Source organism: Podarcis gaigeae, assembly GCF_964106915.1.
Source record: "Podarcis gaigeae genome assembly, chromosome: 8".
Taxonomy (NCBI): Eukaryota; Metazoa; Chordata; class Lepidosauria; order Squamata; family Lacertidae; genus Podarcis; species Podarcis gaigeae.
This window is the reverse complement of record NC_139684.1, coordinates 83236715-83263057: the sequence shown is the minus strand read 5'-3', so window position 1 is coordinate 83263057 and position 26343 is coordinate 83236715. Positions and strand designations below refer to the sequence as shown.

At 50.6% G+C, this 26343-nt stretch overlaps 1 protein-coding gene and 1 long non-coding RNA gene across 2 annotated transcripts in view; one reads left to right on the top strand and one right to left on the bottom strand.

Annotated features, from left to right (window-relative positions):
- LOC310851803 overlaps positions 1-26343 on the bottom strand; it is a 153057-nt gene that overhangs the window by 75179 nt on the left and 51535 nt on the right. The window lies entirely within an intron of this gene.
- Positions 16062-26343, top strand: part of LOC310851476 (uncharacterized protein) — a 57980-nt gene continuing 47698 nt past the window's right edge. The window contains exon 1 of the mRNA XM_083753951.1: positions 16062-16101. The gene's annotated coding sequence lies outside the window, so the exon portion shown is untranslated. The remainder of the gene's footprint in view (positions 16102-26343) is intronic.

Sequence of the window (26343 nt, the reverse complement as noted above, 5' to 3'; positions counted from 1 at the left end):
ATTTTGGCTCCCAAACTGACCAAATGTTTTCTCTGCAAAGTCAAAGGAAAATGGAAAAGCCTCCCCATTGTCTTTTCCTTCACAAATCCTGTCTTGAAGGTTTGTCTGTTGTATGAATAGGGTGTGAGCCTGTGACCTGGCTCAGGAACTAAGTATTTGCCACTACAAAAGACTGGCCAGGCTCCCCAGGTAATCCAATCAAGTGACCATTAACAGGTAACCTGCCAGAGAGAAGATAAACTACGCACTCAGATTTCAAACACCTCTAGGCTTAGAGCACAGAGTGAAGGAGAGGGTTGTTTTCTGCATGGAATTCACTGTGCTGCTGTCCTAAGGCAATGCAAGCCCTGCTTGCTGGTGAGCTGAGGGTTAATTCCCCTTTTTTGCGGGGGGGGGGGGGGTGGAGGCTTGAGAAAGGCCTGACCCTTGGCTGCAGCCAGTGGGGGCTTTTCTTTTTTCCCAGCGTTAAAGCCCATTGACTCCTTTCTGCCGGCTGCCCCCCTCCTTCTCCAAGAGAACAAAAGAGGTTTTGTGGGATTTCTGGAGAGATTTTCCAGTGAGTGGCTTCTAATGCCTTAAACCGGGGGTCGGCAACCTGCGGCTCCAGAGCCGCATGCGGCTCTTTAACTCCTTTGCTGCGGCTCCGGGGCGGAGGCGAGGGGAGGAGGCGCATTTTCTGGGCGGAAACACGCAAAAAGCCGCTTATGATTGGATCAGTCCCTCGGGCGCCCCTCCAGCAGAGCGCCGCTGGCAGCCAGGGACAGGAAGTTGATAGCTGTGTTGCTTGGTAACCAGGAAGTTGCGGTCGCCATTTTGAGCTAACCACGTGGTTTGGCCCGGCGGCCATTTTAGGTGAGGCACTCTGTTGTGGGAATTGGATATTCAGGCTTTATAAGTGACAATATAGCTCAATTGGTGGATTGGAAGAGAACAAGTTATTTAAGTTAAGCATTTTAAGAGCTCATAGAGGTTTGACTCTGAGTGTTATTATATTAAAGCGCTTTAATTAGGGCTTTAGCGCTCCAAGGATATATATGCAACCCTGAAATATAATTAATTTGATTGCTTTAATAAGTGCTTGCAGTAGTCAACTTATTGCTTGATTCCAATTGTATTTAAACTTATCGAGTGTGGATTCATTTTGGTAATTTAATTCATTTGGTTGGAACTTTAAATTCATTTTGGTTGACTAAGAGAAAGGGCAGATCAATTGCTGCTGGATTCTGATTGTATATCAATTTAATTTAATTGATTAGATTCATTTGGTTGATTTAAGTCCTTTGGTTAGTTAATTAAGAAACAGTATTTATTATTGCAGGCCAATTTAATTACTTAATTCCGTTTAAATTAATTGGAAGTTGGTTCATTAGGCCAACTCATTTTATTTAGTGGTTACTTTAAATTTATTTGCTTGATCAGGAGCAAGGGCAGTTACTGCCCCCTGCCTACAGTGCCCACCCCTTCTGTTTAAAAAACAGTTGAACGCATTATATATATATATATAATAATAATAATATTCAAAATAAGATAAAATAAATAAATAATAAAAAATAAAAAAAAACTTTGTCGTCCCGCCTTTGCAAGCAGGCTGCATTGAAAGGAGGCATATACACTGGTCACTGTTTTGAAGGGGAGTGAAGAACACACACTCAAAAAAAGGTAACATGTTAATGTAATGTTTATTTCTATGAGGAGGAGTAATTCTGAGGGGTCAAACCCAGAAATAATAAAAAGTGTCAAAAAAGGTATTTTTATAATGATGAGGATGACATTGGACCCTCATTATTAATTATTATTTACATCAGGCACTGATTATGATTTATGGTACACTGGGGCCCTGATTAATTTTCTATGGCATTTTGGGCATTGATTATTGGGCATAGCAAGTCGCGGTCGCGTGGAATTTGTGCTTTGTGACCGTTTGAAGTGGGGGTTTTTTCTTGGGAGGCTGGGCGGCGGGAAGAGAGGGAGGCTTGTGGTAGCGTCAGGGCTTGTCTCTAGCAAAGTAAGTCCTCGCTATTTGGTCACATGCGCAGCATTCTCCTTGTGGGGGTTAGGTGGCATATATACAGCGTTATATTTGTTTTAAATGTTGCAATGTTTTTGCGGCTCCCAGTTGTTGTTTTTCTTCGGAAACGGGTCCAAGTGGCTCTTTTTGTCTTAAAGGTTGCAGACCCCTGCCTTAAACAAACAGAAAAGGGGGCAGTGTCCATTTTTTTTGGGGGGGGGGGAGGCTGAGTAGGGTCAGGTCTTCTCTTCCCCTCTTGGCTCATTTGCTACTCCACTCTTTTTGGGTTGAGGGGTGGGGGTTGACGGTGGAGCAGAGTTTCATTCTCCTAGCCCAGCTCAAAGGACAAGAAGGATGGGAAAACAAAGGAACGTGATAAATTCTTCCATCATTTCCTAACTGAGGTGTCTGGGGAGCCCCCCCCCCCAAAAAAAACCTGGAAGCTCTCTGACAGCGTTCCTGTCAGAAGCGAAAGGCATTCTGTACGTGCCCAGAGACAATTTTCCCGCAGTTTCTCTGAAGTTTTTATAATTATTTTTCCCTGGGAAGAAGGCCGCTCTGTATTGGCTTAAATATCCCTTTCCTCTAGCTTGTGTGTGTGTGTGTGTGTGTGTGTGTGTGTGTGTGTGTGTGTGAGAGAGAGAGAGAGAGAGAGAGAGAGAGAGAGAGAGGGATGTTGCTTTCCCTTGGGAGAAAGGCACTCTGTGCATGCCCAGGGGACAATAGGCATAGTTTTGGAATATTTAGATGCAGAAGCTGGGGTGCTGCGTTCAGCTTACGGGATCTGGATTTCGGCCCAGAAGAGATCCCTGCAGTGCCAACTGACTGGGAACTGAGCACCCTGGCCTGATTTCCCCCCCCCCTTTCATTCTTGGATCACATGAAGATTTAAGAAGCCCTTTCAGAGAGCTGGAGATGGTTTTTATCCTGGGAAACGAAGGCTGGAGGCTTTTCATCAACTCATTTTTCTCTATGAGTGATCCAAGACAGCATGTTTCTACATGACACTAGAAGCACATTTTAAAGAACTTTTTTATGTGCAGGGATTTTTTTTTAAAAAAAAGCACATTTGACCTCCTCCGAGCATCTGGCGTCCAAGAAACATACCCCATCTTGCATTCAGGTTCTCATGAGCAGCTTCCTTAAACCTCCTCTTTTATATTTAAAATCCCAGAGGCCATGTTGGTGTAGCAACTTCTAAGACGTTATTTACCTCCCCTTCGCCGTAAGATCCCAGAACAGGTTACAACAACGTTAAAAAAATATCTAGATTAAGATCAGGTAAAACAATTTCCAAACAGAAAAATAGGGTGGGGCCTTTAATTTTTATTATTATGATTCCTCTAATAACTTTTGTGGTAGGAAATGCTCAAGCAGTGATGCTGATGTCGAATTGTTGTTGTTTAGTCGTTTAGTCGTGTCTGACTCTTCGTGACCCCCTGGATCAGAGCACGCCAGGCACTCCTGTCTTCCACTGCCTCCCGCAGTTTGGTCAGACTCATGTTTGTAGCTTCGAGAACACTGTCCCACCATCTCGTCCTCTGTTGTCCCCTTCTCCTTGTGCCCTCCATCTTTCCCAGCATCAGGGTCTTTTCCAGGGAGTCTTCTCTTCTCATGAGGTGGCCAAAGTATTGGAGCCTCAGCTTCACGATCTGTCCTTCCAGTGAACACTCAGGGCTGATTTCCTTCAGAATGGATCGGTCTGATCTTCTTGCAGTCCATGGGACTCTCAAGAGTCTCCTCCAGCACCATAATTCAAAAGCATCAATTCTTCGGCGATCAGCCTTCTTTATGGTCCAGCTCTCACTTCCATACATCACTACTGGGAAAACCAGAGCTTTAACTATACGGACATTTGTCAGCAAGGTGATGTCTCTACTTTTTAAGATGCTGTCTAGGTTTGTCATTGCTTTTCTATCGATGTCGAATAGAATGTCCCTATTTCTGGAGGAAAGTTGGAGGGTGTGCATATTTGGGGGAAGCCGATCTTACAGACCCTCTAAGTATCCCTGCTTTCCAGGGACATTCCCACCTTTACAGTAGCCATCCCAGTTTCAGATTTGATCCCGGAATGTTCCATTTTTTCCTTCAGAACGTCCTTATTTTCATCAGAGAAATGTTGGAGTAGAAGACATCTGAAGACAGCCCTGTGTAGGAATTTTTTTTTTTTAAGGTTTAGTGTTTTATTGTGTCTTTGAGGTTGAATCCTGACAAGACAGAAGTACTGTTTTGGGGGGACAGGGGGCGGGCTGGTGTGGAGAACTCCGTGGTCCTGAATGGGGTAACTGTGCCCCTGAAGGACCAGGTGCGCAGCCTGGGAGTCATTTTGGACTCACAGCTGCCCATGGAGGCACAGGTCAATTCTGTGTCCAGGGCAGCTCCATCTGGTACACAGGATGAGACCCTCCCTGCCTGCAGACTGTCTCACCAGAGTGGTGCGTGCTCTGGTTATCTCCCACTTCGACTACTGCAATGCGCTCTATGTGGGGCTACCTTTGAAGGTGACCCGGAAACTGCAACTAATCCAGAAAGCGGCAGCTAGACTGGTGACTGGGAGTGGCCGCCGAGACCACATAACACCGGTCCTGAAAGACCTACACTGGCTCCCAGTACGTTTCTGAGCACAATTCAAAGTGTTGGTGCTGACCTTTAAAGCCCTCAACGGCCTCAGCCCCAGTATACCTGAAAGAGCATCTCCACCCCCAGACACTGAGGTCCAGCTCTGAGGGTCTTCTGGCAGATCCCTCCCTGCAAGAAGTGAGGTTACAGGGAACCAGGCAGAGGGCCTTGTCGGTGGTGGCGCCCGCCCTGTGGAACGCCCTCCCGTCAGATGTCAAGGAAATAAACAACTTTCTGACTTTTAGAAGACATCTGAAGGCAGCCCTGTTTAGGGACCCCTCTGCCCATCTTGAATGCCTGAGAGGGTCTGCAGGGAATGAGGCAGTCTTTTAGACATTTGGGACATAAGTCATTTGGGGCTTTCGACACCAATGCTTCTCTGCTGCAAAACAAACACCAATATCTTGTTGCACTAACTGATTTATTTGAGGCATACAAAATGCCGCAATGCACCTGTAAAAGGAAAACCGGGCGCCTTCATATGCCCTTCCTGTAACGAAACATGTCTCTCCTGCATCGGTCTCTACAGCCACAACAGGCCCTGCGACTCTCCAACCGTTTGACTTCACAACCCGGTAGCACAGTCTTCCGTTGTCTCCCGAGGCAGACGGATGCCCACAAAAGTATTGATGGAATAAGGGAGCACTTCATGAGACGTACAAAAAGTTTCTGCCACAACCGATCTCTTAGCCTTTAAGGTGCTGCTGGACTCAGAAGGCAAGCACGGTGCAGGAACCGATATAAAGTTCTTGCTGTGCTGGAAACAATTCCTATATTTCCCCTTAATAGGTGGGTGTCTTTACAGTAGCTAAGCAGAAGGGGGAGACTGCATCCTGTTTCTGACTAAATACAGTAGTCAGCTGAGGGAAATTTGCAGTGACCGGGCCGCCTTTACCCGGGGGTGCAAGGGGTGTGGGGCACCCGGGCACCGAATTCCGGGGGGCACCAGGCACCCGCTGCTGAAGCCACCTAAGCTCTTAACTATCTACCTGTTATGAAATAATAAATAATTTTGATCAAGCTAGAGAAACAGAATACATATACAGTACAGTGGTACCTCAGGTTAAGTACTTAATTCGTTCTGGAGGTCCGTTCTTAACCTGAAACTGTTCTTAACCTGAAGCACCACTTTAGCTAATGGGGCCTCCCGCTGCCGCCACATGATTTCTGTTCTCCTCCTGAAGCAAAGTTCTTAACCCGAGGTACTATTTCTGGGTTAGCGGAGTCTGTAACCTGAAGCATATGTAACCTGCAGCGTATGTAACCCGAGGTACCACTGTATACCTTTTGTTGTTGTTGCTGTTTAGTCGTTTAGTCGTGTCTGACTCTTCGTGACCCCCTGGACCAGAGCACGCCAGGCACTCCTGTCTTCCACTGCCTCCCGCAATTTGGTCAAACTCATGCTGGTAGCTTCGACAACACTGTCCCACCATCTCGTCCTCTGTTGTCCCCTTCTCCTTGTGCCCTCCATCTTTCCCAGCATCAGGGTCTTCTCCAGGGAGTCTTCTCTTCTCATGAGGTGGCCAAAGTCTTGGAGCCTCAGTTTCAGGATCTGTCCTTCCAGTGAGCACTCAGGGCTGATTTCCTTCAGAATAAAGAGGTTTGATCTTCTTGCAGTCCATGGGACTCTCAAGAGTCTCCTCCAGCACCAGAATTCAAAAGCATCAATTCTTCGGCGATCAGCCTTCTTTATGGTCCAGCTCTCACTTCCATACATATATACATATATACCTGTATACATATATATGTATATATACCTATATACATTTACATATACACTTCCATACATATATACCTACGTATTACCAAAATGTATACCTACTGTTTCACTAAAGGACTTTTGACTTTGTGCGCTCATTTACCAAAGATGTGCCGTGCCAGCGGTGGCGCATGTCATTCACAATGGTGGCGCATGTTAGACTCAGTGATGGCGCTTGTCATTCTCAACGGCGCCATGCATGCGAAATTTGGGGGCGCTGGGCGCATCTTTGTGCCCTGGCGGCGCATATGCTAAAGACGGCAGTGTGCGGTGATGCTCATGCGCATGGGATTGGGTACCTGTGGGCAGTATGTCAAAGATCAGTAAAGAATATGCAGAGATACAGAAATGCACTTTACTGAGGTCACGGATCACTGCCAACGAAGTGTGCAAGATTGTGAGAAGCACAGAGCTCTTCATCAAGAGGAATTAAATGGGAGGCACCGGGAGTTTCATTTTAAAGAAGCAGTGTGGTGCAGTGGTTAAAGTGTCAGACTAGGACCTGGGAGAAAACAGGGTTCAGATCCCCACTTGGCCATGAAACTCACTGGATGTGACTTTGGATGGATGGCGGCCAACAGATTGAGGTTGAATCCTGACAAGACAGAAGTACTGTTTTGGGGGGACAGGAGGCGGGCAGGTGTGGGGGACTCCCTGGTCCTGAATGGGGTAACTGTGCCCCTGAAGGACCAGGTGCGCAGCCTGGGAGTCATTTTGGACTCACAGCTGTCCATGGAGGCACAGGTCAAATCTGTGTCCAGGGCAGCTGTTTACCAGCTCCATCTGGTGCGCAGGCTGAGACCCTATCTGCCCTCGGACTGTCTCACAAGAGTGGTGCATGCTCTGGTTATCTCCTGGTTGGACTCCTGCAATGCGCTCTACGTGGGGCTACCTTTGAAGGTGACCCGGAAACTGCAACTAATCCAGAATGCGGCAGCTAGACTGGTGACTGGGAGTGGCCGCCGGGACCACATAACACCGGTCCTGAGAGATCTGCATTGGCTCTCAGTACGTTTCCGAGCACAATTCAAAGTGTTGGTGCTGACCTTTAAAGCCCTAAACGGCCTCGGTCCTGTATACCTGAAGGAGCGTCTCCACCCCCATCGTTCTGCCCGGACACTGAGGTCCAGCGCCGAGGGCCTTCTGGCGGTTCCCTCTCTGAGAGAAGCCAAGTTACAGGGAACCAGTCAGAGGGCCTTCTCGGTAGTGGCGCCCACTACCCTGTGGCGCCCATCCTTCAGATGTGAAGGAAATAAGTAGCTATCTTATCTTTAAAAGACATCTGAAGGCAGCCCTGTTTAGGGAAGTTTTTAATATTTAATGCTGTATTGTTTTTAACCCTCTATTGGAAGCTGCCCAGGGTGGCTGGGGAAACTCAGCCACATGGGTGGGGTATAAATAAATTATTATTATTATTATTATTATTATTATTATTATTATTATTATTATCAGCCCGTCACTGCCTCTCAGCTTAACCTGCCTTGAAGAATTGTTGTGTTGGGCTTAAATGAAGAGTGGGGAGAAACTTGTACGTCACTTTGAGCTCTTGGAGAAGAAGGTGAGCTATTAATTCAAATAAATGGGACAGTAGGTTCAAAAGTGGATTAAAAGAAAAGTGATAGCCCTGACTGGCGTGAATTAGGTGAGATGCAGAAATGGTGTTTCACAACCAGGATACGAAAAGCCGGCCTCTCCTTGCCCTTTGTGTTCTCCCACGCTTCCGACAATCCAAATTGCAAAGGTCTTTTGGCTTGTGTAGCTTTGTGAAGCAGCTGATGCATTCATGGCAATATATAAATAAGAAAGGCGCAGAGAAACAACCGTCATGCTCTCTCTGTGTGTGCAGATTCATACACAGATAGATAAGGAGATCAGTCAGCCCAAGATTTATTGCTTAATGAATTAGCCTATGCCAAGACTTTGTCATTCCCGCAAGCAGATAAAATCGGGAATTAAACTGCACCCAAAGTAAAACAAAAACAAAACACGCCAGCAAACAGGGTGCAGGTTGGCAGCCCATATATTTAAAGGTATATCTTAATGTGTGCTGTCTGACAGTTAATGGCATTTGCGGCCATGAATGATATTTTCAATGTCTGTGTGGCCAAAGCAAATTTCATAGCTCTCACTGATTTTTCTCCAGTTACAGATAGGTACACTGTGTTATCTGAAGAAGTGTGCATGCACACGAAAGCTCATACCTAGAACTAACTTACCAGATAGAGCTGGTAAACAGCTGCCCTGGACACAGATTTCACCTGCGCCTCCATGGACATCTGGGAGTCCAAAATGACTCCCAGGCTGCGCACCTGGTCCTTCAGGGGCACAGGTACCCCATTCAGGACCAGCCAGTCCTCCACACCCGCCCGCCTCCTGTCCCCCCAAAACAGTACTTCTGTCTTGTCAGGATTTAACCTCAATCTGTTGGCTGCCATCCATCCTCCAGCCGCCGCCAGATGGTTTTGTCTCTCCACTGGAAACCACAGAAGGGGAGTGGGTTCGAATCCTGAATGCAGGTTTCCCATTCAGGGCAGCCAGTTGGCCACTGTGAGAAGAGGATGCTGTTCTTATGTTCCTCAGAGCAAGTGAGCCACACCTTGAGCCTTCTCAGCAGGCGGCTGCCACACCAACTGCTTGAAGACCCCCAACCAGGGAGACCACAATGGAGTACCACTTTCTAGGTTAAAAGCAAAGTGTTTCTCCCTTTAATTGTACGCCATTTAAAAAAGAGGAGAGTGGCCAGTTTTGTGGCTCTGTCATATTCATATATATATATATATAACGGTAAAGGTAAAGGGACCCCTGACCATTAGGTCCAGTCCTGACCGACTCTGGGGTTGCGGCGCTCATCTCGCTTTATTGGCCAAGGGAGCCGGCGTACAGGTCATGTGGCCAGCATGACTAAGCCGCTTCTGGCGAACCAGAGCAGCGCACGGAAACACTGTTTACCTTCCCGCCAGAGTGGTACCTATTTATCTACTTGCACTTTGACGTGCTTTCGAACTGCTAGGTTGGCAGGAGCAGGGACCAAGCAACGGGAGCTCACCCCGTCGTGGGGATTCGAACCACCGACCTTCTGATCCACACACACACACATATATGTATCCATATATATAAATATATTTTAATTGAAAGAGCTTTGTCTTCCTTCCAGGATCTCACAAAAGCCGCTGTCTTGAGGTTTTGGCAAACATGGCCCCTTATTCCACAGGGGACCTCTTTCCATGAGTCAAAATACGGCAAGTCCAGCCTTCCAGATGTTGGAGCAGCCACTCCCCTCATCCACCCTGGACCTTGGCCAGCTGCAGCCCCAGTTTCCCTGCTCCCTTCCACCCAGGTGGAGCCAACTGAGTCCCTTTGGACATTGTTGGACATTCACCAGCCCTGACTACTAGCCCTGTGGGCTGCTGCAGGGGCTGATGGGAGTGGGGGGGTCTTGCAACAGCCAGTTGGTCTGGCCTAGCTGAAGAGTCTGTAACTGCAACGCTTCTTGGGTGTCCCCCCCAGCTGACTATTGCTGGACTACAATTCCCATCATCCCTGACCGCTGGTCCTGCTAGCTAGCGAGGATGGGAGTCGCAATCCAGGGATCCGCAGTGGAGCAGAACTGGAAGGGGCTGGGACCACCCAACAGAATGCGGCAGGAGGGCCCCTGGTGGATCCCACACACACCCTGCCACCGCAGGTGGGATGGCCCAGTGGGTAGAGCACCGGACTCTTAATCTCAGGGCCGTGGGTTCAAGCCTCCCGTTTGGCAAGAGGGGGGTTGCGCTAGATGACGCTTGGGTCCCTTGCAACCAAGGGCGTAGCCATGATTTATGTTGGCACAGAAGGGGGACAGGATCTATGTTGGGGAGGGCTGAACCGAGCTATCTGCGACGCGTTTGGTCGGTTAGTTAAGTATTTTTATTTATTCACTTGATGGGAGGGGGGCAGCAGCTGCCCTCCTTCGCCTTTGGAGCTTCCCAACTCTACAAATTTATGATTCCATGACTTGGCAGAAGGCAGCCACCCACCTACTCAAACGAACCCTTTCTTCCTAACCACGAGGACTAGCGCCTTAGCTTCTCCTTTTGCAAGAAAGGGAAGCAGCTCTGTGGCAAGCGCGTCTGCCGGGCACGCGGAAAAACCCCAATCCCTGATCAGGCCATTTGCACGCAGGGCTGGGGACGTCCCTCGCTTGAAACCCCGGAGAGGAGCTGCTGCTGCCGGCCCGTGCAGGCATCACGGGGCTGGCTGGGTCGCCGGTCCATCCAGGAGGAGGAAGAAGAGACGCAGCCGCCTCGGCCGCGTTTCCTGAACGCAAACTGGCCCCGCGCGCGTTTCTTCCTAACCACGAGGACTAGCGCCTTAGATTTTCGTTTTGGAGAAAGGGCTGCAGCCGTGTGCGCGCAGGGCTGGGGCAGTCCCTCGCCGGAAACCCCGGAAATGAGCTGCTGCTGCTGCCGGCCCGTGCAGGCACCCAGGGGCGCGCTGCCGGCCCGAGTCCGCGCGCTCCATCCCTCGCCAGGAGGAGGAGACGCAGCGTTCCTCGGGCTGGCGCGCCCTGGGCGCAATGAACCCCGCGCGCCGCGAAGGAACCGGTTGCTCCTCTTGGCCGGTCCCGGTGCCGCCCCCTCCCTGCCCCGGAGGGTCGGGAAACGATGCTGCTGCTTCTGCCGCCGCCGCGGCCGCCGCCCCCTTGGCTGGGCGGAGGGCCAGGGAAAGTGGCCGGGCGACGAGGCTCCACCCCGGCGCGCGTGATGTCAGGCGGCCCTGCCCAGCGCAGCCAGAGCGCAGCCGGGCGTCTTCGGCAGCAGCGACGGCTCTGGCTCCGCTTCCCGATCCGAATCGGAGCTGCGCTCCCGGGAGGTTGGGCACCCGTCGGCGGCGTGGCCTGGGCAGCGAGTCCTGGATGCCCCGCGCTGGGCGACCGGCCAGGGGCTCCCATTGCCGGGGCGCCGCGGCCAAGGGGCAGGGGGCTGCCCGCCACCCACCGCCGCCAGCACAATGAGACGGCGGAGGACCCCTGGCGACGTGCTGTGCACCTTCGTCTTCCTCCTCTGCTACGCGAGGCCCCAGGTGAGACCCCCGCTTCTGGGACACCCACCCGAACCCTTTTGCTGGGTGCCCGGGAGGTGCCCGATTGGGGCACCCAGGCACGCCTCTCCAACACTCGCGGTTGGGGTGGGCGCTTGAAATGGGTGCACCAACCCCACGCTGGGAGAGGCAGGTGCCAACTTTGCCCAGGCATGCCCAAGCCTCTACCCCAAGTTGAAAGCTTGCAGGTTTTGGGTGGTAGGGGTGCCTGGCATTCTCTCTGGGGTGGCATTTGGAGAGAGGCACCAGGGCACTCGGGCTCTTTGGCTGGGTGTGGGCACCGCTGAGCATCAGGCTCGTCGGGGGCTGCTTTGCCCCCCGTCTCCCGGCTCTCAACCGCCTCCAGGTGCCACCTTGCCCATGCCAACCTCAGAGAACCCTTTGCGCTCTCGTCTCTGCGCATCACACCCTGTCCAGAGAGAGAACTGGACGGCGCAATCCCTTTGAGAGCTAGGCGTGGTGTCTTGCTGGCCAGCCACAAGGCAGGGAGCATCAATGCGCCATGTGGAGAGCATGTCTGCACCTCCACACTCGCTCCAGTGCCTGCTTGACTGTATTCTGAGCTGGTTTTGTGTCTTTGCCCCAGAAGCTGCTGAAATGGGGTTGAGAGAGGCGGGCAAGGGATGTTTTTTCAGGGGGGCGGGGAACAGACTGGGGGAGAGATCTGTGATCATAGGGGGGGGTGCTCCCTTGCCTGAGTCAACATGCCACCATCTTTGGGGCATCTGGTGACACACCGACTGCTGGGAGTAAGCGCCAGCGAAGGCACCATGCGCCGGATCGTTCTCTCGGTTTGCTTGATATACTGGTTGAGCAACAACTTTCTGCCTCCCCCTCTAAAAAAACGCCGGGATTTGTAGTTTGACGAGGCAGCTAGACTGCTCTGTTATTAGAGATTTTCCCAGGCCCCCCCTTCCCGTCACAGAACTATAGTTCTCCCAGTTCCCAGTCCCGGAAGGAGGAGGAAGGAACCTGGTTAAACTGGTTAGGTGTAGATGCATCTCTTTGGTGTTGAACCAGCCTCAGCCCCCGGGGTAGCTCTGGCACTGGATCAGACCCTGTTGTACTGGGCTTTGCAGCTGGGACATTTGTTTGCAGGATCCTAGAGGGTCCTGTCTGCCCCCCCCCCCCACTTCCAAAGAACCTGTAGGATGAAGCTCTTCCAACCTCCCCGTGTTTTCCCCGCCACCAACCAGGGTGAGAAGAGGGCACGAGATCTTGCTTTTGGTTCGACTGCTGCTGTGCTGTGTGGCAGTTTGGCAGCTGCTCTGCTCCACCCCAGAATCAGCTGCATCTCTGGGCTGGGAGGGAAACAGTCACCCCATCCCAGAGGCAGCTTTGAGTCAAGCTCGCCCCACGACTGGCAGCATCTCAGAAGTCAGAGCGGGTTAGGGAGGCACAGCCGGCCGAGCCTTTTCAGGCTGTGAGGTTTGGGCGCCATTAAGAGGAAGATCTTAGGGCCCCGATCCTTTGATCGGGTCTTCTGTAGAAGCCGCATGGAAAGTGGACTGTGTGGGAGCCCCTAATATCATCTGCGGGGGCGCTATAGTTGGATCAGGGCAAAGGGCTGTCTATTCCAACATCCTAGGGCCAACCAGATTTTGTTTCCTAGAACTGTAGAGTTGAAAGGGGTCCCGGGGTCATCTAGTCCAACCCCCTGCAATGCAGGAATATTTTGCCCAATGTGGGACTCGAACCCGCAACCCAGAGATTAAGAGCCTCTCCCAGCTGAGTTATCCCAGGCTGTTTGTTTTCTACCCTTCCTCTCCTCCAAGGAACTTAAGGTGGCATGCATAGTTCAGCCCCCTCCTCAGTTTATCCCTAGATTAACCCTGGCAGGTACATTCAGCTGAGAGGCAGTGACTGGGGATTTGAACCCAGGTCCCTCAGGTCCTAGTCTGACACTCTAACCCAGGGGTCAGCAACCTTTTTCAGCTGTGGGCCGGTCCACCGTCCCTCAGACCATGTGGGGGGCCGGACTATATATATTTTTTTTGGGGGGGGGGGAAATGAACACATTCTTATGCCCCACAAATAACCCAGAGATGCATTTTAAATAAAAGGACACATTCTACTCATGTAAAAACACACTCATTTCCGGACCGTCTGCAGGCCGGATTTAGAAGGTGAATGGGCCTCATCCGGCCCCCTGGCCTTAGGTTGCCTACCCCTGCTCTAACCACTGCACCCCGCTGTCTCCCTGGGCCCACCTCTCGTTGTGCAAGAGCACATGCGTGCCTCCTGTTTCGTTTCGCCGGAATGGGAACTTCCCGGTGGATCGGGTCCCGTGGTGCTTGGCATGGAGGCGGGGCGCTCCGTGAATTTCGCACCCGGGGCGCCTGCTGCTGGCTTGGGTTCGATTTCCTTGTTCAGACACGAAACAAAAGGCTGGCAGGGTTCGTGCGTCCGTGTGTGTGTGGTTTTGAGAGAAAAGCTTCCTTCTTTGCCGCTGCAAATGTTCCGGAGGCTGCAGAGTCCTGTGGGGAGCTGGCAAGGGCCGGGTGGGCTGGACCAGGTGGACAGCAGCCCTGCTTCCCACTGGTGGCATTTGGCACCCCTGTGGCTCCACATCTGGCGGGCGCAAAGGGCAGAATGAGGAGCCTCCCTGCCCATAGGGCTCTCTGCAGGAGGGGGGGCAGAGGTGAAATCCTGTCTGCTGCGATTCTAGTACCGCCCAGTATCCCCCTAGGGAAGATGGATTTCCTCATTGGGGAGGGCAGGGAACGGATCTGGCCTCCCCAGCTACGAGCGGGGAAGGAGGTGGGGGACATTTCGACCCCCTGCCCCCAGCGGGCAACACTCTCCCTTCCAACCAAAATACATTAGTTCTTAGCAGTTTCGTAAGTGGGGATCTCAGAGTTGGGCGTTAAATTCTGGGGGCTCTTGCCCCTCCCCGTGTAGAAATCATGCCCTGAGACCTGGTTATCTCGGCGTGGGATCGGGGCCCAACCAACCTGAAGGACCTGCTTTGACCTCGCAGTGTGATGTGTGCAGTAATGGAAAGGGTGCCTCTGAACATGTGCAGAGTTCGTTTTCCTATCCGCAGCCAAAGATGTGCAGCTGGCATTCCCAGTCTGAGAGTGAGATTTCTCTGCAAGCTCCTTTTTAGTGGGTTCCCCTGAGCATGTGCAGATGTTCCTTTGCCAGGGAACAGGCCACAAGGGCAAACTTGGAAATTTCTGCCACGTGTGAGGTTTGTTTACACTGTGAATGGAACACCTGGGTGGGCTTCTCTCCAGCAAAGGAGCACCTCTCTGCACGTGCTCAGGGACCGCACAGCCATAGTTGTTTGGGTGGCTGTGCATAAGGAAGTGCACTCCACATATGCTCAGATACACCATTTCCGTGATTATGCGTAGCTTAAGAATCAACCCTTGGCACTCAAGGCTGGATAGCTCAGTCGGTAGAGTATAAGGCTCTTAATCTTGGCGCTGTGGGTTCGAGTCCCGTGCTGGGTGAAATATTGGGAGTTGGATTAGGTGACCCTCGTTTTTCCTTCCAACTATACATTTCTGTGAATCTATGGAACAGGTTCTGGGGCCCGGCTCAGATTCACAGCCAGCCCTGATCCTGAGCCAGGATAGCCAGATCTAGGGGCATAATTTCTGCTGTGTGTGTGTGTGTGTGTGTGTGTGTGTGTGTGCACGCATGTGAAAACCCCCAAGAAGTCCAGACAACTTGGGATGTGGGTAGAGCTGGGGGAGAAGGGCAGCACCTTTCAGAACATGAAAACGAAAAATATTTTGCCTGCCCGTGAACACCCAGAGGTATTTGGACTCTGGATGTGGCTGATCTTTTGGGTCTGAAATCCGAAATCACTGTCAGACCAGGAGGACAGATTCGGATGCCAGTTTTTGGTTGGAGTTTAGCATTGGCTGAGCGGTGGACAGTACAGGATGAAATTTGGTTTTAATGGCCTTGAGTACTTTCGCAGCCTCATATTAAGTCTCCCCCAGATGTGCTGATTTTTTGTACTTTCAATTTTTTATTTTATCGATTCATTTGATTTACTTCAATAATTTTTTTTTTTAATGACAAGTGGGCCTCTTTCCTAAGAACACAGGAAGAGTTTGCAGGATCAGGCCAATGGCCCTTTTAGCCCATAGTCCTGTTCTCACAGGGGCCAACCAGACGCCTGTGGGAAACCAGCCGCCAGGATTCGAACACAAGACCCCTCTCTCTTCCCTCCTGCATTGTTGCCTCCAGCCTTGAAGGCCAGGTGTCTCGATGGATTTGTCTACAACCATCTTTCAAAGCTGCCCAAATTGGGGGCCGCCGCTCCCTCTTGTAGCATGAGTTCCGTGGTTCAACCGTCCCAATCTCTCCTCTCTTTCTTCTCTGTCCCTTCCAGGTCTCCGAGGCGGCAGGAACCTTTGAGCTGCAGATCCGCTTTGCCCGCAACGAGAAAGGGGTGCTGGCTGACGGGCGGTGCTGCCGCGGGGGCCTGGATCCGCCGTGCCCCCTGGCGCAGCAATGCCACACCTTCTTCCGGGTCTGCCTCAAGGAATACCAGCTGCGGGCTCTGCCCGGGGGGCCCTGCGTGCTGGGAGCTGCCACCACACCCGTCCTAGGGGGCAATGTCTTCTCCACCGCTCACGCTGGCCAGGTGGTGATCCCGTTTGATTTTGCCTGGCCGGTAAGGTGGATTCGGGGTCCTCCTCTTGGTGGGTGGGTGGGTGGTTGGCAAGGTGTGGGTGCCACTAAGAGGGGAGCTTGCAAATTCCTCAGGGGGCAGGGAGAGAAATAAGCGGCGGAGCTTAAGGAAGCTGGCAGCTACAGCCCTCTGACTTAGATGCCCTGGCTTAGTGGTGATGGGGGGAATGGCATTCTGCACATGCTCAGGGGCTCTCTTCACTTCGCTAGGGTGCCAGATCTTCAGGTCTGACCTGAAGTCTGCCCCCTCCCCCTCCCAGGTGGGCGAGAGTGGCTTTAATTTAAATAGTGCTGCGCTGTTTTCAGTATTTGTCTTTTAAACAGAAATGTTTTAATTCTGATATAGTTCAATTGCTTTTCAACTATTGCCTTCTGTAGGTAGTTAGCCTTCTGTGTTTTGTTGTTTTGATTTGTGTGAGCCGGCTTGAGTCTGGGGAAAAGGCGGGATATAAATAAATATAATAATAATTAATAATAATATATTGTTTTTAATTAAGAAGACTGTGCATGCGGTTTACAAGCTTCAGCCTAGCGGGAGCTGGCTGCAAATTATCGCATAGATGCTCTGAGGAATGTTCCCCCCTCTGCTCGCTTCTCCCAATTAACTTCCGTCTCCACGGTCTACCTTGTGACATCACTAGGGTCTCCCATTGTGACATCACCAGGGGCTGCCCTTAGGCAGTTTTGGGCCCTGAAATCTGAAGCTGAGTTCCCTGTCATTCTCCTCACTAGGTAACATTCCCCTTCTGGAGCTGAGAATACAACCAGGCGTCTTGTCAGCCATTTTCCCTTGATTGGGAAGGGGCACAAACTCATTCCAGGCACTGCTCTGACTTCACAACCTAAAGCACAGGAAGAGGTGCAGACAAAGAGAGAAATGCCTGGATTAACTGAATCCGGTGTGCAAGCTTTAGCGTTTCACAGAACGCTTTGGCACATTGCGTCAGGGATGGCGCAGAGCTCTGTGAAACCCAGAAGCTTGCATACTCTCCCCTCCTCCTGCTGCCTTAAGTCTATCCAATTGCAAACCATTTCCATTCACCCCACAAAAATCTCCCTTTGAAGGGGGGCGATATTTTGGAGGGTGGGGTGTTAACCTCTGAAATCGGAGCCAGTTTCTTTTGCTAGCGCAGGACCCAGGTGTTCTTGGCGAAGGGCCGAGGGGGAGGGAACAGGAGAGAGCCAGGGGAGAGGAGAGCCAGATGGACTTTGCTTAGACTCTCTTTTCCCCTGGGGGAACTGAGGCAGAGGCAATATCTCACTTGGCCAATCAACTGGGCAAGGCAGCTCCTGTACGAACTGTCTGCCTAGTGATTTATTGATTTCCGGAGCTTTTATCCGGCTGCCTCCGATGCCAAAGACACAGAGATAGGTGTGTGTGTGTGTGTGTGCGTGCGTTCCATTTCCTCATTCTAATTAATTAGGTCTCCGATTTTATTAGCCCGGTGGGAAATGGGGGGAAGATTCTGAGCAGAGGGAAACCCGTCTCTTGCTCTTCACCCCCAAATGCCTGCAGGAGGTAGGAAAGTTTCAATTTCGAAAATTTCAATTTCGTTGTTTGGTATGGGGCGATGACAATAAAGATTAGCGTATCGTAAAGGATAGGGTTGGTCCTAGCGCCAGGACCCCCAGGACCTGGGAAGACGCCTGTTCCTTTTGTGATTATATGTTGGAAGGGGGAATTCTGCCACTTGCAGCTTCTCCCCTCACAGAAACACAGGGAGGGCAAAAGTTGAATCCTGGCCTAGTTGTCTCTCCAAGCCGTTCTTAACAGCAGAAGAACCTGCAAAGACCTGGATGTGGCAACCCTTGTTTTCAAAGTCAAGACCTGCAGACGGTTGCTAGGGGAGGGGGAAACGCCTTCTTGGCTCCCCACCCACCCGCTCTCCCTTTCAGATTCTGTCTTGAAAGGGTGAAAATACAGGGCGTGGATCCGCTCCTAACCTGGAGCGATCTTTGCTCTCTGCCTCTACCAGATCTAGATCTGGTGTCGGGTGTGGTCCTCCTTGTTTTCCAAAAAGAGGGTTGACGCTCATGTCTGGCCTGCCGGATAGGGAAGAGACGCTCTGCACGTGTTCAGAGGTACTCTTCTCTATATGAGTAGCCGTTTAAGTATTCCGTGGTCCCGGGGTTAAGGAAACCCCCCTCCCCAGCACATTGTGGCTCAAGCGACGGGCTGGGTCTGTGCCAGGATAGATTTCCCAGCATTTATGGGTGCGGCTGCTTCTGTTGACATCCCCTCTCTCGCGAGAATCGAATGTAACCCATAACAACTTGTTTTGGTGAGACAGGATCTGCTAGACCTGCTTCTTACTTGTATCAATGTGTTTGCTTGTTGAGGTTTTCATTGATTCTGTTCATTGTGCAGTGGTACCTCGGGTTACATACGCTTCAGGTTACATATTATTCAGGTTACAGACTCCACTACCCCAGAGATATTACCTCAGGTTAAGAACTTTGCTTCAGGATGAGAACAGAAATCGTGCTCCGGCGGCACGGCAGCAGCAGGAGGCCTCATTGGCTAAAGTGGTGCTTCAGGTTAAGAACAGTTTCAGGTTAAGTACGGACCTCCGGAACAAATTAAGTACTTAACCCGAGGTACCACTGTAACTGATTTCTGCTGTGCTTGCAAGTTGCTTCAAGTCATTTTTATGAGCAAAGCAGCTAATAATAATAATAAATAATAATAATTTGATGTGGCAATTGGGTGCCCTCTCAGTCCTCTTTTACCAAGAGGATTCATGCATTGTAGGGGGCTGGACTTCAGGTCCCTTCCAACTTTATGATTCTACAAAGAGGGTGCTAGCCACCTGCAGCTCTTTAAAGCTGTGGTGTTAAAAACAAGAAGGGACACAAGTGGCGCTGTGGGTTAAACTACAGAGCCTAGGGCTTGCTGATCAGAAGGTTGGCGGTTTGAAGCTCCCGTTGCTCCTGCCAACCTAGCAGTTCGAAAGCACGTCAAAGTGCAAGTAGATAAATAGGTACCACTCTGGCGGAAAGGTAAACGGCGTTTCCGTGCGCTGCTCTGGTTCGCCAGAAGCGGCTTAGTCATGCTGGCCACATGACCTGGAAGCTGTACGCCGGTTCCCTCGGCCAGTAAAGCGAGATGAGCGCCGCAACCCAGGAGTCAGCCACGACCTTACTTAACGGTCAGGGGTCCCTTTCCCTTTACCTATTAAAAACAAAGTGTGTGTTGACTTTCTCTGAAAATTCAGAGGCCTCTTATTTTTATCCACACCGAAACGTCCCATAATGTCATCCAAATCAGGGGGAAAATCTCCTCCCCAATTAATGGGCAGCGAGTGTTTTCTTTCGCTCCTTTTAACCTGACGAAAAGTGTTCTTTTCAAGTGTCTTGGTCGAAGCTTTTCAGCTGGCCTCCAACACACCCTACTGATGCTTTTTGGGGGCGCAATCTCTGTTTGGACAGGCTGGGCTGCCCTTTCTGTTTTGTTCCTTTTAAAAGGTCCGCCTGGATTTGGAAAGGCAGCGAGAGCGAGGGAAGCCCAGCCGTTCCTCTCCTCCGGCCCTGGGAAAGGTCACGGAGCACCGATGACCTTTGACTCTATGGGGCCCGCCCCAGATGCCTTTCCCCGCCGCAAAGGCACGGCGGCTAAGTGGGTGGGATGCTTTGGCTCTGGGTTAAAAGCTTCCGCTGACTTGTATATTCCGCTCCGTCCATCTGCCTCTCATTCTCCCTTCTCCGAGCGGATGGCGGAAATCGCTTTGGAAATACCTGTCTGGGGTCAGGACTGTGCCAAAGGTTTGCTGGCACAAGCAAGGCCGGCACCAGAATCTGGCATCCTTGGGCATTTGTTGTTGGAGACCTCATAATCGGTGCCCTTTAGCTTTCCGTTCTCCCCACCAGCGAGCAGTGCTGGGAATCCCAAGCCTCTAGCTGCCATTTTAATTTCCCAGAATGCCCCGGACTTAGCCACGTTCCAGGGCATTGTGGGATATTTAAATGGTGAGTAGATGCCTCTATGCCCGCCACCGCCAGGTAGGCATGCCAGGGCCCACGGACAAGAAACACCAGGGGAGTAGCTCTAATCCTCTGGCACAATGGGTTAGTTGCGTCTGGCTGTTAACCAGAAGGTTGGTGGTTCGAGTCCACCCAGGGATGGCTGTGGGCAGGATCCTGCATTGCAGGGATTGGACTGGATAACTCCTGGGGTCCCTTCCAATTTGTATGATTCTTCTTCTGTTGAGACAAAGCACCCTTAAACTTTGAGCCGGTCCTGAGGATGAACGCAGACAAGTTCTGCGGCGCCACTTGCGAAAAGAAGGACATGCGTCTTGTAGATTTCACTGCTCAAGCCGAAAGCCAAATTCCGCCATCTGTGCTTTGTATTAATTTACTCTGCAAATGTTGGTCTTTCACCGGGGTGGCCACTTAACGCATTGCCGAAAAGAGATTTGAATTTTTTTTAAAAAAAGGCTAAAAGAGATTTGCATAATTTTTATGCATAGCTGAAAATTGAGAAATAACTCCAATTTATAAACAGAAATGAAAGCAGTCTGGGTGCCCATTTGGCCTGCTGTCCTAGATTAGGGTTCCTCCTCTTCCCACCTTTATTGTCCAAGTATCTAAGGTGGTGTACATGGTTCTCTTAACCTCATTTCACCCTCGCAACAACCCTGTGAGGTAGGTTAGATTGAGAGATGGAGATTGGCCCAAGGTCACCCAGTGAGCATCATGGCTGAGTGGGGAACTCGAACCCTGCTAATGATAACCACGGCAACGACAACCTTTGGAAGAGAGGATTGCCTTCTGCAAAAATGGTTACCCTAAGAGGGTCATAGGGATGCGGGTGGTGCTGTGGGTTAAACCACAGAGCCTAGGACTTGCTGATCAGAAGGTCGGCGGTTCGAATCCCCGCGACGGGGTGAGCTCCCTTTGCTCGGTCCCTGCTCCTGCCAACCTAGCAGTTTGAAAGCACTTCAAAGTTCAAGTAGATAAATAGGTACCGCTCCGGTGGGAAGGTAAACGGTGTTTCTGTGCGCTGCTCTGGTTTGCCAGAAGCGGCTTAGTCATGCTGGCCACATGACCTGGAAGCTGTACAGCGGCTCCCTCGGCCAGTAAAGCGAGATGAGCGCCGCAACCCCAGAGTCGGTCACAACTGGACCTAATGGTCAGGGTTCCCTTTACCTTTACCTATAAGAGGGTCATGGTTCTTGGCTCAAGGAGATATACAGCAAAAAAAAGATGTTGTTCTCCAATAGGTTATCAGCAGCTCAAAACACACCAGGGCAGCTGGAAGGTTCACGAGGAATAGCGCACAGAATTAAACTCTGGAACTCACTGCCACCAGAGGCAGCAATACCCGCCAAGTTGGATGACTTTAAAAGAGCATTGGGCAAATTCATGGATAGGGAAGGCTATCAGTGGCTGTGCTCTCATGGATGGAGCAGTAATGCTTCTGCTGGAGATCGCAGGAGAGAGGAGAGTGATCCTGTGTTCAAGTCCTGCTTTCTGGTTTCCCAGGTGAGCCATTGGCCCGATCTGGTAGGGCATTTGCTTAAGGCTGCAATCCTATGCCCACTTAAAGGTAAAGGGCCAGTCGCGGATGACTCTGGGGTTGCGGCGCTCATCTCGCTTTATTGGCCGAGGGAGCCAGCGTACAGCTTCCGGGTCATGTGGCCAGCATGACTAAGCTGCTTCTGGCGAACCAGAGCAGCGCATGGAACACTGTTTACCTTCCTGCCGGAGTGGCACCTATTTATCTACTTGCACTTTGTGCTTTCGAACCACCAACCTTCTGATCGGCAAGCCCTAGCTCTGTGGTTTAACTAACCCACAGTGCCACCTGCGTCCCCCATGCCCACTTACCTGAGAATTAGTCCCATGGGACTTGAAGAGACCTACTTTTGAGTAAGGTTGTGTCGCTCATTGTTAAAGCTTTTCTCCAGGTGGGGGATGGAGAGGCACATGAGCCATTCCTCACAATCACATATCCTCCAATCTTTCTCTGAAGAAAATAGGGACATCCCATTCCGTACCTTCCGACATTTCTCCAGTGAATGTAGAGACATCTCCCATTTCTTTGATGAGAATAGGGACGTTCTAAGGAAAAAAAGGGACGCGGGTGGCGCTCTGTGTTAAACCACAGAGCCTAGGACTTGCCGATCAGAAGGTCGGCGGTTCGAATCCCCGCGACGGGGTGAGCTCCCGTTGCTCGGTCCCTGCTCCTGCCAACCTAGCAGTTCGAAAGCACCTCAAAGTCCAAGTAGATAAATAGGTACCACTCTGGCGGGAAGGTAAACGGCGTTTCCATGCGCTGCTCTGGTTTGCGCTGGCCGCATGACCCGGAAGCTGTACGCCAGCTCCCTCGGCCAATAAAGCGAGATGAGTGCCGCAACCCCAGAGTCGGACACGACTGGACCTAATGGTCAGGGGTCGCTTTACCTTTAAGGAAAAACAGGATCAAATCAGAAACCGGGACGGCTTCTGTAAATCCGGGACTGTCCCTGGAAAATAGGGACACTTGGAGGGTCTGTAATCACCCCCTCAACAAGCCAGGGGTCCTCATCACCCCCCCTCAAAAAAACCAGGATTCTTTGCAGGACTCTGCAATAGTTAAAGTGGTATCAAAGCAATATTTGTTCAAGGTGCTGTGATGTGACTCTGACTCAGAGCCAGGCCTGTGAGCTCAGTGTGGTGAGGAGCTCTTAGGCATGTGCAGAGTGCTGCTTCCTTGGGCTTGTATAACCCCCACCACGCCTGCCCACAGCCTCTGAAGGGTTGCATTTCAGAAGGTGGAAATGAGCTTGCTAAATGTGATGCAAGATCTCCATGCGCAGCGGAAAGGTGAGCCTATAATGTGGCCGTTTTCATATTCTCTTTCTTTCTCTCTCTCTCCCAGGGGATTTCCAGGGCTGGGGGGGCAAAGAAGGGTTGGGATTCCTCCTCCTCCTTCTCCCCCCCCCCCAGCTCTTTGTGTTATTCTGCCCATCCCTCTGGGGTTGGGGGAGGGCAGAGAAGAGGAGCGAGATCTGGAGATAAATAACTTAATTAAAGTCTCTCTCCTTAATTGATGCAAAGTCACTTTCCTCGCCTCCTCCCCAGATGACGGCTTAATTCTCCGCAGCAGCGCTCTGCGTCTGCCGGGCAAAGCTCTGCAGGTGGAGACCTGGGCAAATTTCGGGGCCTGGGTTTTCCGTGGGTCAAACCCACATCCCCCCGTGAATTTTTTTAAGGCAGAGCTGTGGGGACTGGTTTGGCCCCGCAAGTTGTTTCCTCTAAGCCAGGCGATTCAGCTGAGGTTTCCTGAAGGCGGAGGAAAAGTATTGTGTGCCTCCTGCGTGTCTGCCAAGTTTAAGGACTAGAAACTTAAAATATATAAATATTTATTGATTTTTCAAAACAAAACAAAACAAAACAAAACAAAACACCACCTTACAGACTTCCTGTCCCACCCGCCTTCCACGGTTTCCACATTTGCTCTTAAACGCTGCATATTTCATATATAATACTCAATACATCTACCCTAAACTATGTACTGTATTTTTCGCTCTATAAGATTCACCAGACCACAAGACGCACCTAGTTTTTGGAGGAGGAAAACAAGAAAAAAAAATATTCTGAATCTCAGAAGCCAGAACAGCAAGAGGGATCGCTGCGCAGTGAAAGCAGCAATCCCTCTTGCTGTTCTGGCTTCTGGGATAGCTGCGCAGCCTGCATTCGCTCCATAAGACGCACACACATTTCCCCTTACTTTTTAGGAGGGAAAAAGTGAGTCTTATAGAGCAAAAAATATGGTATCTTAATATGGACTAGAAACTTGATTTAGGAGACTTGAGAGCCAAGGCAAGCAGGGTGGGAAGTTTCAAGAGATTCCTGATACCACGTTCTGTAGCTTGGCAAGGCTGCTGTAAAGCAGACCAAAGGAAGACCATGTTCATACTATAAATTTAAAGCACTTTGATACTGCTCTGGACAGCTGTGACTTCCCCCCAAAACCCCTGGGAGTTGCCATTTGTTAGGGTGCTGAGTTATTAGGAACCCCCCCCCCATTCCCCTCCCAGAGCTACAGGTCCCAGAGTTCCCTGTGAAAGATGGGTTGATGGTTAAACCACTCTGGGAATGTTAGTTCTGGGAGGTGAATCGGGGGGTCTCCAGACAACTCTCAACATCTTTATATTCCCCCCCCTAATATTTTGTTGGAAGCCTCCCAGAGTGGGTGGGGCAGCCTATTCAGATGGGTGGCAAGAAATAATAAAATTATCATCAACAACATCTGCCCAGACACTGACATCCAACGCCGAGGGCCTTCTGGCGGTTCCCTCGCTGTGAGAAGCCAAGTTACAGGGAATCAGGCAGAGGGCCTTCTCGGTGGTGGCACCCGCCCTGTGGAACACCCTCCCACCAGATGTCAAAGAGAAAAACAACCACCAGATTTTAGACGACATCTGAAGGCAGCCCTGCTTAGGGAAGCTTTTAATGTTTAATAGGTTATTAGTATTTTAATATTTTGTTGAGAGCCGCCCAGAGTGGCCGTGGAAACAAAGCCAGATGGGTGGGGTATAAATAATAAATTATTATTATTATTAGTGGTTTTTTCCATCCGGAACTCAGTTCCAGCACCTCTCAGGTAGACTCCATTGCCGTTATAAGTGAAGTGTTTTGGCATCTCTTTTCTAGAAAAACAGCACTGATTATTATTATTATTAAACTACAGCTCCCAGAATCCTTTGGGGGAAGCCATGACTGTTTAGAGTGGGATCAAAGTGCTTTATATGTACATTGGGAATGTGGCCTAACACTGAGTGTTTGGATTTAGCATGTGGGGGGTTTAAATGGGGGGGGGGAACAAGCCATTCGATAGCCTTTTCCTCTGCAAATTTCCCTGATCCTCTTTCAAAGCCATCCGAGGCCATCTCTGCCTCTAGTGGGAGGGAGTTCCGTAGTTTAACCAGGCTCTTGGCTGCAGAAGCACTTTCTTTTGTCTGCCTTGAGGTCCAGGAAATCACACCTTGTGGCTCAGAAAACCTCCCTGCTGCTTTTCTGCCAGCTCAGCAGTGAGGAGTTTGGGTCAGACCCCAGTACTCCCAACAGCGGAAAGGAAGCGGGAAGAGTTTAGAGAACAGGCGAGGGGGTGGAAGTTTATAAAACCAGGCGGGACAGAGGAAAGTTTTTCTGGAACTGGTGGACTTCCAGCGAGCCGGAGATACAATAAAGGACTTCTTCATCCAGCGCATAGACTGTGGAACTCATTGCCACCAGAGGCTGCGATGCCACCGACTTGGGTGGCTTTAAAAGAGGGCTGGATGAGAAGCCTTCTAGCCACGATGGCTCTCTCCTGCTGCCACAGTCAGAGGCATCAAAGTTGCTGGTTCGAATCTTGAGTTCGAATCCTGATTGCTGGTTTCCAACAAGCTGGTGTGAGAACAGGATTCTGTATGAGATGGGCCATTGGCTCTTCTTATGTTCTAAGAGTCCAAGCCCCCCCCCCCCAAATTTCCTCTGATTAAAAAAAAGGGACATCCTATTCCATAATAATAATAATAATAATAATAATAATAATAATAATAATAATAATTTTATTATTTATACCCTGCTCATCTGACTGGGTGGCCCCAGCCATTCTGGACCACTTCCAACATACATAAAGCCTAATAAAACATTAAACAACTTCCCCATGCAGGGCTGCTTTCAGATATCTTCCAAAGCAGGCGTCCCCAACCTTCGGCCCTCCAGATGTTTTGGACTACAATTCCCATCATCCCTGACCACTGGTCCTGTTAGTGAGGGATCATGGGAGTTGTAGGCCAAAACATCTGGAGGGCCGAAGGTTGGGGATGCGTGTTCTAAAGGTTGTATATTTCCTTATCTCCTTGGCTCAGGGGTCACATGACTCTATACTCTCTAACATTTCTTCGATGAAAATAGGGACAGCCTAAGGAAAGGCAAGGTGATGTCTCTAAAAAGTAGAGACATCACCTTGCCAACAAAGGTCCGTATAGTAAAAGCCATGGTTTTCCCAGGAGTGATGTATGGAAGTGAGAGCTGGACCATAAAGAAGGCTGATCGCCAAAGAATTGATGCTTTTGAACTATGGTGCTGGAGGAGACGCTTGAGAGTCCCATGGACTGCAAGAAGATCAAACCTCTCCATTCTGAAGGAAATCAGCCCTGAGTGCTCACTGGAAGGACAGATCCTGAAGCTGAGGCTCCAATACTTTGGCCACATCATGAGAAGAGAAGACTCCCTGGAAAAGACCCTGATG